Below are 12357 nucleotides of genomic sequence, written 5' to 3'. Positions count from 1 at the left end.
GGTGAGTGTTGAATGAGGCATACACGTCGTTACCACGTACTTCAGCTGTTTTTGGCGCAATCTCTTCTAATACATTAAAAAATCTTTAAGAAAGCATCTAATAATTCTAATGCCACACTCTGATTATACATATGCAAATAATTAAACAAATTGAAGAGTTGTGTTTTATTGGTACTTGTTGCCCGAATGAAATGAACGGCATTTAGCTCATATTTTTTTATGACTTTATTATTACATGCATAATTACATCAATGGGTCTCATCTAATCTTATGATACATACAAATTAAAGAGATAAGAGTAATGTTACAAAAAAGAAGGATTGAAATCAAGTACTTATAGATAGTTTCAACCCAGGACATCTGCTCTTGATGATAGTTTTTTATTATCAAACCAAGACACCAATCAGTTTTTAATGTAAACAGGAATTGAACTTCAAATCTCTTATTCAACTATCAGAGGTTTCACCAGTTGAGCTAATTGAAACCCACAAAATCAAATACTCTTAAATCATGAGATTTGACTCTCTCTTTTTTAATGAAGCTATTAAATTAATTTAATTTCATGAACGTGGTACACCATCGTTAGCATATTTCTTTATATGGTTTGCAATTTCTTCTTACCAAACCTTAGCTACCTCCGTAGATTGGCCCCAAGGCCAAAGCATCAAGAGGTTTATTCAAGCTTATTTGGTGTATTAGTTGTATAATATATCTCATATATAGGTAGACCAAATATGTAAATTCCATATATGATATTTGTATTTATATGAGAGGACGTAGTACATTGAATGCACCGAATGATTTCTCCTATTTAAAGATTGAATATTGACTTTTGATTTTTTTTTTTTTTTTACATTTATATATGTCTTTTTATTAATATATTTATTTTCTATTATGATTAATGGATATTATATGTCTTATATGCTAAACTTAAACAAGGTTCAAAATTAAGAAATAAAAAATGAAGGTAGGAAAAAAAAAATGTATATATATATATATGGGTTAGGTTCAAGTTACATATAATATAATTCTAAGAAATGTTACACCACCCAATAACTTATTATTGAATTCATATTATGCAAATCCAATCGTTGAATTACATGTTCTATATGTTCTTAACATGCATGCCAATTTTTATATCAATTAGATGTAATTTGCAACCATAAATTTATCTTTTATGCGTTATGTTAAACTATAAAAACTTGAATTTAAACAATTGATTAATGACATGACTATTAATCTTTGATCATCATGAAATTTTGCAAGTATGGAGAATATATGAAAATAATGTAATCTAACAGTAGATTTGTCAAAATTCACATCCAATTAAGAAATATTGAATGGTGTAACATTGCTTAGAGTTACACTAGGTGTAACTTGAACTCAACCCTATATATATATATATATATATATATATATATATATATAAAGCAAGTGTGCAAATTAAAGAGAAAAATAAAAATGAATTGTCAACTTTTAAAAGTGATAAAAGAATGATAATAGGAGATAAAAAAAATTATTTAATAATCTATTAATTCTTCACAAAAATTAGTGCATACGCAATAAAATTTGAGAATAATTAAATAATATACTCCAAATTTTGTTATTTTTTTCAAGTTGGACTCTAAAATTTTATGTGCATAAATGTCTACAATATAGTTTTAATGTTTTTACAATTTGATCATTTTATGAGTTTAAAAAAACTCATGTAAAACCCTTCTCCTCCAACTATTAAATTATCTATAAAATATAAAAATTAAAATATAATTTTACTAATATACACTTTAAAATATGAAAAAATAAATATTTAAATTTATTTCATTAAAGAAACTAATGTTTATACAACTTTTTGGATGAATGCTTAGGAAATATAATGAAATATGTGTTCTCTTGTAGTTATCTATATATATAATAACAGATAAAGCTGAGAGAAAATTCAATTAGATTTCAAATTGGAATTCAATTAAAATCTAATTTTGCACCATGTGTCCTATCTAATCTAAGTTCTTAAATTTTTGTGTCAAGTGAGTTAATTCAATGTAAAAATTTGATTTCAATTAGAGTTTAATTATGCAACATGTGTCCCATCTAATCTAACTTTTTTTTAATTTTTGTACCAAATGAGTTAATTTAATGTAAAAAACGAGGAGTTTAATATAAGTAAACCATAAAAAATATAATTTTTAAATGATTTTATATTTATGAGCATTTTTTTGTAGAACTAAAAAAAATTCAAATTTATAATAATAATAATAATAATAATAGGTAAAGCTGAGAGAAAATCCAATTAGATTCAATTAGAATTCAATTAAAGTCTAATTTTGCGCCACGTGTCCTATCTAATTTAAGTTCTTAAATTTTTGTGCCAAATGAGTTAATTCAATGTAAAAATTGGATTTCAATTAGAGTTTAATTTTGCGACATATGTCCCATCTAATTTAAGTTTTTTTTTTAATTTTTGTACCAAATGAGTTAATTTAGTGTAAAAAACGTGGAGTCTAATATAAGTAAACCATAAAAAATATATATATTGTAAGTGCACAATTGCACCTGGACCCAAAGACAATCACGGGCTCAGGCCCAATGAGCCTTAAACAATAAAAATTTGTAGAGTGTGGGCTTGAAATCTAGGTTAGAAGTACTAGAAGCTCGATAGCAAACTTTTATAAATAAACACAAGTAAATAACGAACGATAAAGGCAAATGGATCTCCTCGGACTCGAGCCGAGGACTACTTCTTTATTATTTCTACTTCTTCCTTAAAGATTACACTTTCTCAATTTCTTTCTTAGCTACCACCCCACTTTTCTTTGGCCTTTACCCCCCTTTTATACTTCCTTCCCTGATACTTTTTGAACAGTGACTAGAAGTTTCCACCTCACTGTTCAGGGGTCACCTCCCCATTAATGCGGCCAGGGAGGTAGGTGCAGAGCCTTTAATGCGGAGGTGGCAGCCTTTACCCTTGATATTTTCTTTAATACTGGTGCATCTAGAAGATTCAGGATGTCCCCTTTTATCCATTAGTCTTTCCAGAATTGTGCCTTTGACCTTTATAACAAAATCTTGAATTCTCCTGGATCTGTCCAAGGTGAAACTCTCCCTCGGCTGTATCCTCGGACCCTCGGCATATGGGCCAACTCATAGAGCTTAATCCTGAGCAAGGTCGCCTCATGTTACAGCCGCCCAAAGGCCCATATGCCCATTTGGGCCCTTTTACTCCCCACAATAGCCCCTCAAAACTCTATTTTTTCATCATCCGAGGAGAAAAATAGGGTTTTGATCCAACGAACACTTCCTCCACACTTTCTGCAAATAACCACACGTGTGAAAACCGTTTCGCGTTCCGGAGGGTGACACTTGGCGGTTTTATTTTAAAAAACGCGCGCATTTATTACCGTAAGTTGTACCTTGTCCCCCACGTTCAACGGTGAGATGAACATCCAACGGTCCTTATTATCCCATGAAAATTTGGGCGGGACAAATATAATTTCGAGGCCGCTTCTCGCACGTCGTGACGCTTCGAGAATCTGCGCCTTCATTTATTTCTCCAGAGACTAATCCCATCAAAACATCAGCAATCACCTTTTGTCTACACAACTCCGTGGAAACTCGCACAACTTCAAGTCTGTAAGTTCTTATTCCTTTTTTTTCTCTTAACCCTTTCTCCTCGGACCCTGTCCTCGGCTCTCCTTATAATCATTCCCCCTTTTAGAATTTAGCCTTTCGTTCATATTTGATGGGAAAATTCAAGTGTCTAATTGATACCGCCGCTGGAATGGAAGGCTTCAGAGCCAAGTATCACATTCCCGGCAATGTAGGTTTAAAATATTGCCCGGCGGAAGCCGTGGCCGGCTCTAGAAAGGAGGGAGAGGTTATCATCCCAATGATAGCCTTTATAGAGGGTGGGATGACCCTCCCAATGAAGCCTGTAACTAGGGAGTACCTTCGCAACCACCGGTTGTGTCCCGATCAGTGCCTCCCAAACATTTTTAGAGTTTTGGGTAGCGTCGATGCTCTAAACGAGCAAATGGGTCTAAACCTTACCTAGCACAATGTCGTCTTTCTGTACGAGTCTCATAAACTCTCCAAAGTAGGTTACTACATTAAATCCCGCTCCAGCGTCGTTAGGCTAATCTCCTGTCTGCCCAAATCCAACAAAGGCATGAAGGATGACTACCTGATCGTCTCTGGGAACTGGCACGACGGCCTCCACTGCCCAGTTGAGTGGGGAGATCCAGGTGCGACACCTTAGGATTAACCTCCCCCCGCACAAATTCCTCTAACACTCACAAAAAATGCGTATTCACTTGTATTCACGTTTATTTAGGTTTATTGTGTGTTGTGTGAATCTGACCATGTTCGTTTGCTTTGGTGCCTTTCTTTGCAGATAAGCAACACGTGCGCCCACGCTTAAGCCACTGCAACGTTGCAGATCTCAACCGAGTACTGCACTCCGAGGTGTTTGTCAGCAAGGACCTACAACTCAGGGCTGCTCATCTGATTCTAGGGTACAATCCCATTTCTTCGGACTTCCAGGAGATAGAAAACGCCATAGTCGTGGGTGACCGAAGGCGAAAGAAGATAAACGTAGCCCGGCCCCACTTTTTGGACGACCACGATCTTCCTGACAGCCCTAACACCATACTGTATTTACAATCGATTGCTGCGGTCCCTCTAGCTGCACACTCCCAGGCAACTGTTGTCCCGGAGGAGCAAGTGTCTTCTTCAAACACGCTAGACGAGGAGATAGAATGGTTCCAACTTGAAGATACCGAAAGGCCTCGAGGGAACCAGTTCGTTGTACTCTCTGACGAGGAAGAAGAAGCCACTGAGGCCTCTGGAATTGCAGGATTAGTCGTTGCCCAACCAGAAGACGAATCCGAGGAGGATATGGACAGGATGAAGGGTCTCCTAACCAATAGAGCTGCGAAGGTTGTTGAGAGAAGGACGGGGGGGTCCCAAGCTCTTTCATCCTTGCCACCTCCCCCTCCTCCAGCTGAGCCAAAACTTCCAGCCGAGGATCCCAAAAAGAAAAGAAAGGGGGAGGCCGAGGGGACAGGCGGCAAGGAACCAAAGAGACCGCGACAACAACCGCCGTGCTCACCAGCCAGGAAGCCGGATAAAGGCAAAGGCGAGGGCCCGCTCTGAAAGCGGGAGATCAGGACGAGGCGAAGTGCACCGAGCACCGCCGCCCGGTCTCCTGACTTAAGGCGCTGGACGGCGCACCTATCTCCTCCATCCCAGTATCAAGGCGGTTCAACAAGGCCATGCCCACCACTTGGCCGAAGTGTTGGAGCGCCCTCTTCTGCTGCCCAAGGACATGGAAACCTTGGAAAAAATGAGCCAGCCACAACTATTCCTCTCTTTAAAAAGGGATTTAGCGCTGGTAAGTTTAACCCCTTTAGGAAGATTCCACTCTTAACAATATCAGATCATTCATAAATGCCTTGCTATATCTGACTTCCTCGCACTTTACTAGAGGCCATTCAAGAAGTCTTCGTAGCCGAGAAATTTATAGAAGACACTCGGAAGAAGGCCAGAACTGAGTTTGAAGTGAGGCTGGAGACTAAGAAGTCCTTGGGCACAGCCCTTGCTGAAAATGAGAAGCTTACCTCGGAGGTGGTTGAGCTGAAGAGAGAGAAAAATGGGGCCGAGGCGAACCTGAAGACCATGAAGACCCAAATAGAAGGGCAGCACAAGCTTCTTCGTGAAAAAGATGACGAGCTCTCCCAAGCCCAAAAGGAGCGCTCGGATTTGGAGAAGGAACTTGCGCGAATGAAGGAGGAAGCCGGCGCATTCCATCGTTCTCTAGAAGCCGCCAAGCAAGCGAGTTATGAGGAAGGGGTAGCGGTTACCGAGGAGCAACTGACAGAAGCCTTTGCGGCCTTGTGCCGGGAGTACTGTCAAAAGGTCTGGGGGAAAGCTCTGAACGTAGCAGGAGTTCCTCTATCCTCGGATCTGAGGAAGTCCGAGAGTGTTCGGCTTCCCCTGGAGATACAGGAGATTGAAGAGGCTCCTGCTGCTACTCCTACCCCTGAAACAACTCTTCCTGCTCTTCCTCCCATGGTCCCAAAGCTAATTCCAGATCCTACAGTACCTTCGGGTTCCAATAAAGAAAAGGAAGGAGACGGGGATGCCGAGAAGGACCTGAGCCAGAATGTGGAGTCCAACGTCCCTCCAACAAAGGCAGCAGACAAAGGAAAGCAGAATGTCCTCCCTTTGAGTCTGAGTTGAGAAAGACTCGAGGCCACCAGGATTTTCGAGCAAGACCCCCCTCCAAAAGCTTAGGACCTAGCTTAGGACTTATCTTTTTCCATATTTGAATTAAATATGTAATGTATATTTGAATGATTAATGAAGAACAATTTCATTTAATTCTCACCTATGTTGCATCCATTTTACTTTATTCTTTTTGTATTTGTCATAAAGATTGCCATTAGTACATAGTCAAAAAGGGACAGAACAAACAAATCTAACTCCAAGTATTACACAATCATAACCTCCGCGCAGTTATTCGCATGTTTTAGTATTAAAAACTTAACAGCAGATGACATGGTTGAAATATTTTAAACAATGCCTTGGTAAAACAAAAGACCTCATATAACGGTTAAACCCTTATAATGTGTGGTTTTGTTTTTAGTAGGATGTAAGATCCGAGGACCATTCCTTACATAAATTTGCTTAACACTTAAAGATATAGAACTTTAAGATCCGATCTAACAAACAGTAAAGCACTAATTTCCAGATGCAATAAGAAATTAACTTTAATCAAGTTTGCGGTCCGAGAACAAGACTTAACCAAGTTGCTGTTTGATTATTTAGATCAGTAACTTCAAATGTTAATTTTCCCAAAGTAGGAGGTCCGAGGACCCGACATAACTAAGGTTCTGTTTGACAAATGACAAGACATCAATTTCCACAAGGTTTGTGGTCCGAGGACTACACTTAACCAAGTTTCTGTTTGATTCTTAGGAATAGTAACTTCAAATGTTAATTTTCCCAAAGTAGGAGGTCCGAGGACCCGGCATAACTAAGGTTCTGTTTAACAAGTGACAAGATATCAATTTCCACAAGGTTTGTGGTCCGAGGACGACACTTAACCAAGTTTCTGTTTGATTCTTAAGGATAGTAACTTCAAATGTTAATTTTCCCAAAGTAGGAGGTCCGAGGACCCGGCATAACTAAGGTTCTGTTTAACAAATGACAAGATATCAATTTCCACAAAGTTTGTGGTCCGAGGACTACACTTAACCAAGTTTCTGTTTGATTCTTAAGGATAGTAACTTCAAATGTTAATTTTTCCAAAGTAGGAGGTCCGAGGACCCGGCATAACTAAGGTTCTGTTTAACAAGTGACAAGATATCAATTTCCACAAGGTTTGTGGTCCGAGGACGACACTTAACCAAGTTTCTGTTTGATTCTTAAGGATAGTAACTTCAAATGTTAATTTTCCCAAAATAGGAGGTCCGAGGACCCGGCATAACTAAGGTTCTGTTTAACAAGTGACAAGATATCAATTTTCACAAGGTTTGTGGTCCGAGGACGACACTTAACCAAGTTTCTGTTTGATTCTTAAAAGTAGTAACTGCATGCGTCAGAGGTACTCATAACTTTGAAATGTTAACTGACAAAAGCACATTTTATTAATAATAATACCTTCTAAGATTATTTACATTCCATGGGCGTGGTACAATTCTTTCATCTAGGTCAGCTAGCCGATATGGCCCTATACCTGCTACTGAAACAATGCGATAGGGGCCTTCCCAGTTGGGTCCTAGCTTACCCCAAGCTGGGTTCTTAGAGGTGCCCACAACTTTTCTTAGCACAAGATCACCAGGTGCAAGTGGCCTTAGCTTCACGTGGGCATCATATCCTCGTTTTAGCTTCTGTTGATAATAAGCCATTTGGACCATAGCTGCCTCGCGCCGTTCCTCAAGTAAATCAAGACCTTTCTCCAAGAGTCCCTTGTTATTCTCTGGGCTAAAAGAGCTCGTCTTTAGGGTAGGAAAACCAGATTCCAGAGGTATCACCGTCTCGGCTCCATAAGTCATAGAGAATGGCGTTTCTCCAGCGGACCTGCGCGGTGTGGTCCGATACGTCCACAGAACATGAGGGAGCTCTTCTACCCATCTGCCTTTCGCATCGTCCAACCTCTTCTTAAGCCCGTTGACTATGACCTTGTTAATGGCCTCGGCTTGTCCATTTCCCTGAGGATAAGCTGGGGTGGAGTACCCATTTATGATACCCATGTCACCGCAATACTTCCTGAAAGCTTTGCTGTCAAATTGGACACCATTATCTGATATAAGTGTATGTGGTATTCCAAATCTAGTGACGATGTTCTTCCACACAAACTTCTTGAAATCAACATCTCTAATGTTTGCCAAGGGCTCCGCCTCGACCCATTTAGTAAAGTAATCCGTTCCTACAAGCAGCCATCTTTTGTTACCTGCTGCCCTCGAAAATGGCCCCACTATGTCTAACCCCCACTATGCGAAGGGCCAAGGATTGGAAAGGGGGTTAAGAACTCCTCCAGGTTGATGGATGTTAGGGGCGAACCTCTGGCATTGATAACATTTCCTGGCGTAGTCTTGAGCCTCCCTTTGCATATTGGGCTACCAATAACCCTGAGTCAGAGCTCTGTGGGCCAAAGACCTTCCCCCAATGTGGCTGCCACAAATCCCTTCATGCAGTTCTTCTAGAAGTGCTTCCGTTGAGTCAGGGTGCACACACAGCAAGTACGGTACTGAAAAGAATCGTTTATACAGTTTCTGATCCTCGGACAACCAGAAGCGTGGCGCCTTTCGACGTATCTTATCTGCTTCCGATTTGTCCTCGGGAAGGATGTCATTCTTAAGAAAAGACACGACCGGGTCAATCCAACTAGGTCCAGGCCTTACTAGATGGATGCGAGCCACATTGATGGGGGTAAGAGTTGGCTTTAGCAAATCCTCCACAAGGATAATCCTGGGCAAACCCTGAGCCGAAGATGTTGCCAATGTGGCTAAAGAGTCTGCATGGGTGTTTCCACTCCTAGGAATGTGAGCTAAGGCAAAGGAGTCAAATTCAGCTTGCTAACGTTTGACCTAGGCCAAATATTCCTGCATTCTGGGGTCTCTAGCCTCCATGGTCCCCATGACTTGGCCGACCACTAACTGAGAGTCTGAGAACACATGGATTTCCCTTCCACCCATCCTACGTACCATCTGCATGCCTACCAAGACTGCTTCATACTCGGCCTCATTGTTAGTAGCCGAGAAAGCCAATCTTGAAGATTTTTCGAAGACAATTCCTTCAGGGGACATTAGAACAAGTCCAACACCAGACCTCTCTGATTAGCAGCCCCATCCACATACACTTTCCAAGCCGAGGGCACTGCGGCCGTGATCACTCCAACTGATTTTCCATCCATTAGTGAATCTTTTAGAGTTTCTTCTAGCAATGGTTCAGTAAACTCTGCCACCAAGTCAGCGAGGACCTGACCCTTCACCAAGGTGCGAGGCTTGTATTTAACGTCAAAAGCCCCCAAGATGGTCCCCCACTTTGCTATCCTGCCTGAGTAATCGGCACTACGTAGCACTACCTTAAGGGGCAATTGGGTTAGGACAACCACGGCGTGGGACTGGAAATAATGAGGAAGCTTTCGCGTGGCATGAACTACGGCCAGAAGTGCTTTCTCCAAGGGTAGATAACGCACCTCGGCTTCGTTTAAAGATTTGCTAACGTAGTATACCGGCCTTTGCACCCCGTCATCAGTCCTTATAAGGACCAGGCTAACCGCATGGGCAGCCACTGCTAGATAAGCAAATAAGACCTCGTCCGCCTCGGGACGAGACAAAATGGGCGGCTGAGAAAGATATTGCTTGAGTTGTTGGAAAGCTAACGCGCAGTCCCCGGTCCATTGGAACCCTTTCCATTTGTTCAACAACTGCAAGAAAGGACGACATCGGTCAGCCGACCGAGATATAAATCTGTTCAAGGCGGCAATCATTCCGGTTAACTTCTGGACTTCTTTTGGGTTCCGAGGAGGCTGCAAGTCCTGAATAGCCTTAACCAGTGTTGGGTTTACCTCTATGCCTCTATGAGTGATCATGTACCCCAAAAATTTTCCAGACCCAACGCCGAAAGAGCATTTTGAGGCGTTAAGGCGCAGCTTATACTTTCTTAACACCTGAAAGGTGTCAGCCAGGTCTCTCACGTGTGAGGGTATTGTTTTGCTCTTCACCACCATATCATCCACATATACTTCAACGGTCTTCCCCAGTTGCTGTTCAAACATTCTAGTCATCATCCTCTGGTAGGTAGCCCCAGCATTCTTCAAACCAAATGGCATGACCTTATAATGATAATTCCCCGTTGGAGTAATGAAAGCAGTCTTCTCTTGATCCTCCAATGCCAAGGGAATCTGGTGATACCCCTGGAAGGTGTCCAGAAAATTCATCCTGGGATGTCCGACAGTAGCATCCACCAGTTGATCAATACGAGGCATTGGGAACGAATCCTTGGTGCAGGCCTTGTTTAGATCAGTGAAGTCCACACATACCCTCCACGTTCCATTCTTCTTTTTAACAACAACTGTATGGGCCAACCACTCGGGGTAGAAAACCTCTTTGATAGCCCCAGCCCTCTTGAGTTTAAGCACCTCTTCCTTCACAGCCTCGGAATGTTCTCTAGAAGAGCGCCGAGGTGGCTGCCTTCTCGGAACAATAGCTGGGTTGACATTTAAATGATGACAAATGAAGCTCGGATCGACACCTGGAGCTTCGTAAGGATCCCACGCAAAAACATCAATATTGTCCTTCAGGAATTCTAACAATTCGATCTTCTCTTGGTGTGGAAAAAGTATGCCAACTTGGAAGAACCTCTCCGTCATCGCTGTCCTGGAAACTTCTCTAACTCCTCACAATGTGTCTCCTCTCCCGTCACCATCCCAGGATGAACCAAGGAGCTGTTCACTGCTACAATTCTTTGATGATTAAAGCCGAAGACTCGCTTCCGTCCGATGAAGACGTCGCCCGATACGCACCGCCCGGCCACCGACGGGCCGCCGAGGATTTCCTCAACACATTCCCCCGAGGGAATTTAACTTTAACATGCAAGGTAGCAGGAGACAGTTCCAAGCGCGTGCAAGGCTCCGGCGAGGATGGGTGTTTATGAAGAGTACGCATACACCCCAATGAAGTCCACCTCAACCGTTGCTGTGCCGAATTGATCGGGCAAACGACTCGTCCCTTCGCACAACGCTCTCCCTTCAAAGCTTATAAGCGGCGAATCATAAGGAGTAAGATCTTCCAACTTCAACCTTAACCCCTTAAATAGATCAGGGTACATGATATCTGCACCGCTGCCCTGATCTATCATCACCCTCCTCACATCGTAATTCCCTATCCTAAGCGTAACTACAAGGGCATCGTCATGGTGCTGGATAGTCCCTACCTTATCCTCATCGGAGAATCCTAAAACGGGCAAAGTGCCCTTCATCCTTTTCGGCCTGCTGCCCGCATCCTCGACCTAAGAATGGGAAACCGCCATCACCCTAGTGGGACCTGAGCCGGTCCTACCAAGTGCAGCGAAGATAACATTGATCATTCCCAATGCCGGCCGAGACGAATTGTTCCTCTGATTGTTGGAGTCGGACTGGCTGCCCTGACCAGTAGGTTGACACAAGTGCTGCTTCAGTTTTCCTTCACTGACAAGCTGCTCTAAATGGTTCCAAAGGGTCTGACAGTTCTCGGTAGTGTGGCCCACATCCTGATGGTACTGACAAAAGAGGTCATTTCTCCTTCGTAGGTCTCCTGCCATCTTACCAGGCCATTTGAAGAAGGGTTCCTTACGAACTTGCTCCAACAACTAATGCACTTGGTTCTCGGAACACATGCTCACGGCCTAGGTGCTGCCGAGAAGGACCGCCCAACCGTGAATCTCTCCTCGGCCCGTTGTCGTGGTACCGTCCGACCTGAAATCCCTTCTCTCCTGCGGGATAACCTTCTCCTTTCCCTTACCTTGCCGTTGGTCTTCCTCCACTCTCTTATACTCGTCAATACAGTCCCATGAGGCGACGTACACTACGGACGGGCTTTTAGTCAAAGACTTTCAGGTCGTGATCGAGGAGGAAGGCCTACCTTAAAGGTATTAAGCGCCACCTCATCAAAGTCGCCATCTATTTCATTAAACATCTCCCAATAACGGTCGGAGTATGCTTTCAGCGTCTCTCATTCCCTCATGGTCATGGATAACAGCGAGTCCAATGGCCGAGGTACTCTGCTACTTGTAATGAACCGCGAAGCAAATGCTCGAGTAAGCTCCCCAAACGAACCTATAGACCCCGCTTTAAGGCCGTTGAACCATCTCATAGCA

This window comes from Castanea sativa, chromosome 1 (genome assembly GCF_040712315.1).
Source record: "Castanea sativa cultivar Marrone di Chiusa Pesio chromosome 1, ASM4071231v1".
NCBI lineage: Eukaryota > Viridiplantae > Streptophyta > Magnoliopsida > Fagales > Fagaceae > Castanea > Castanea sativa.
Note: the sequence above shows the minus strand (reverse complement) of the source record.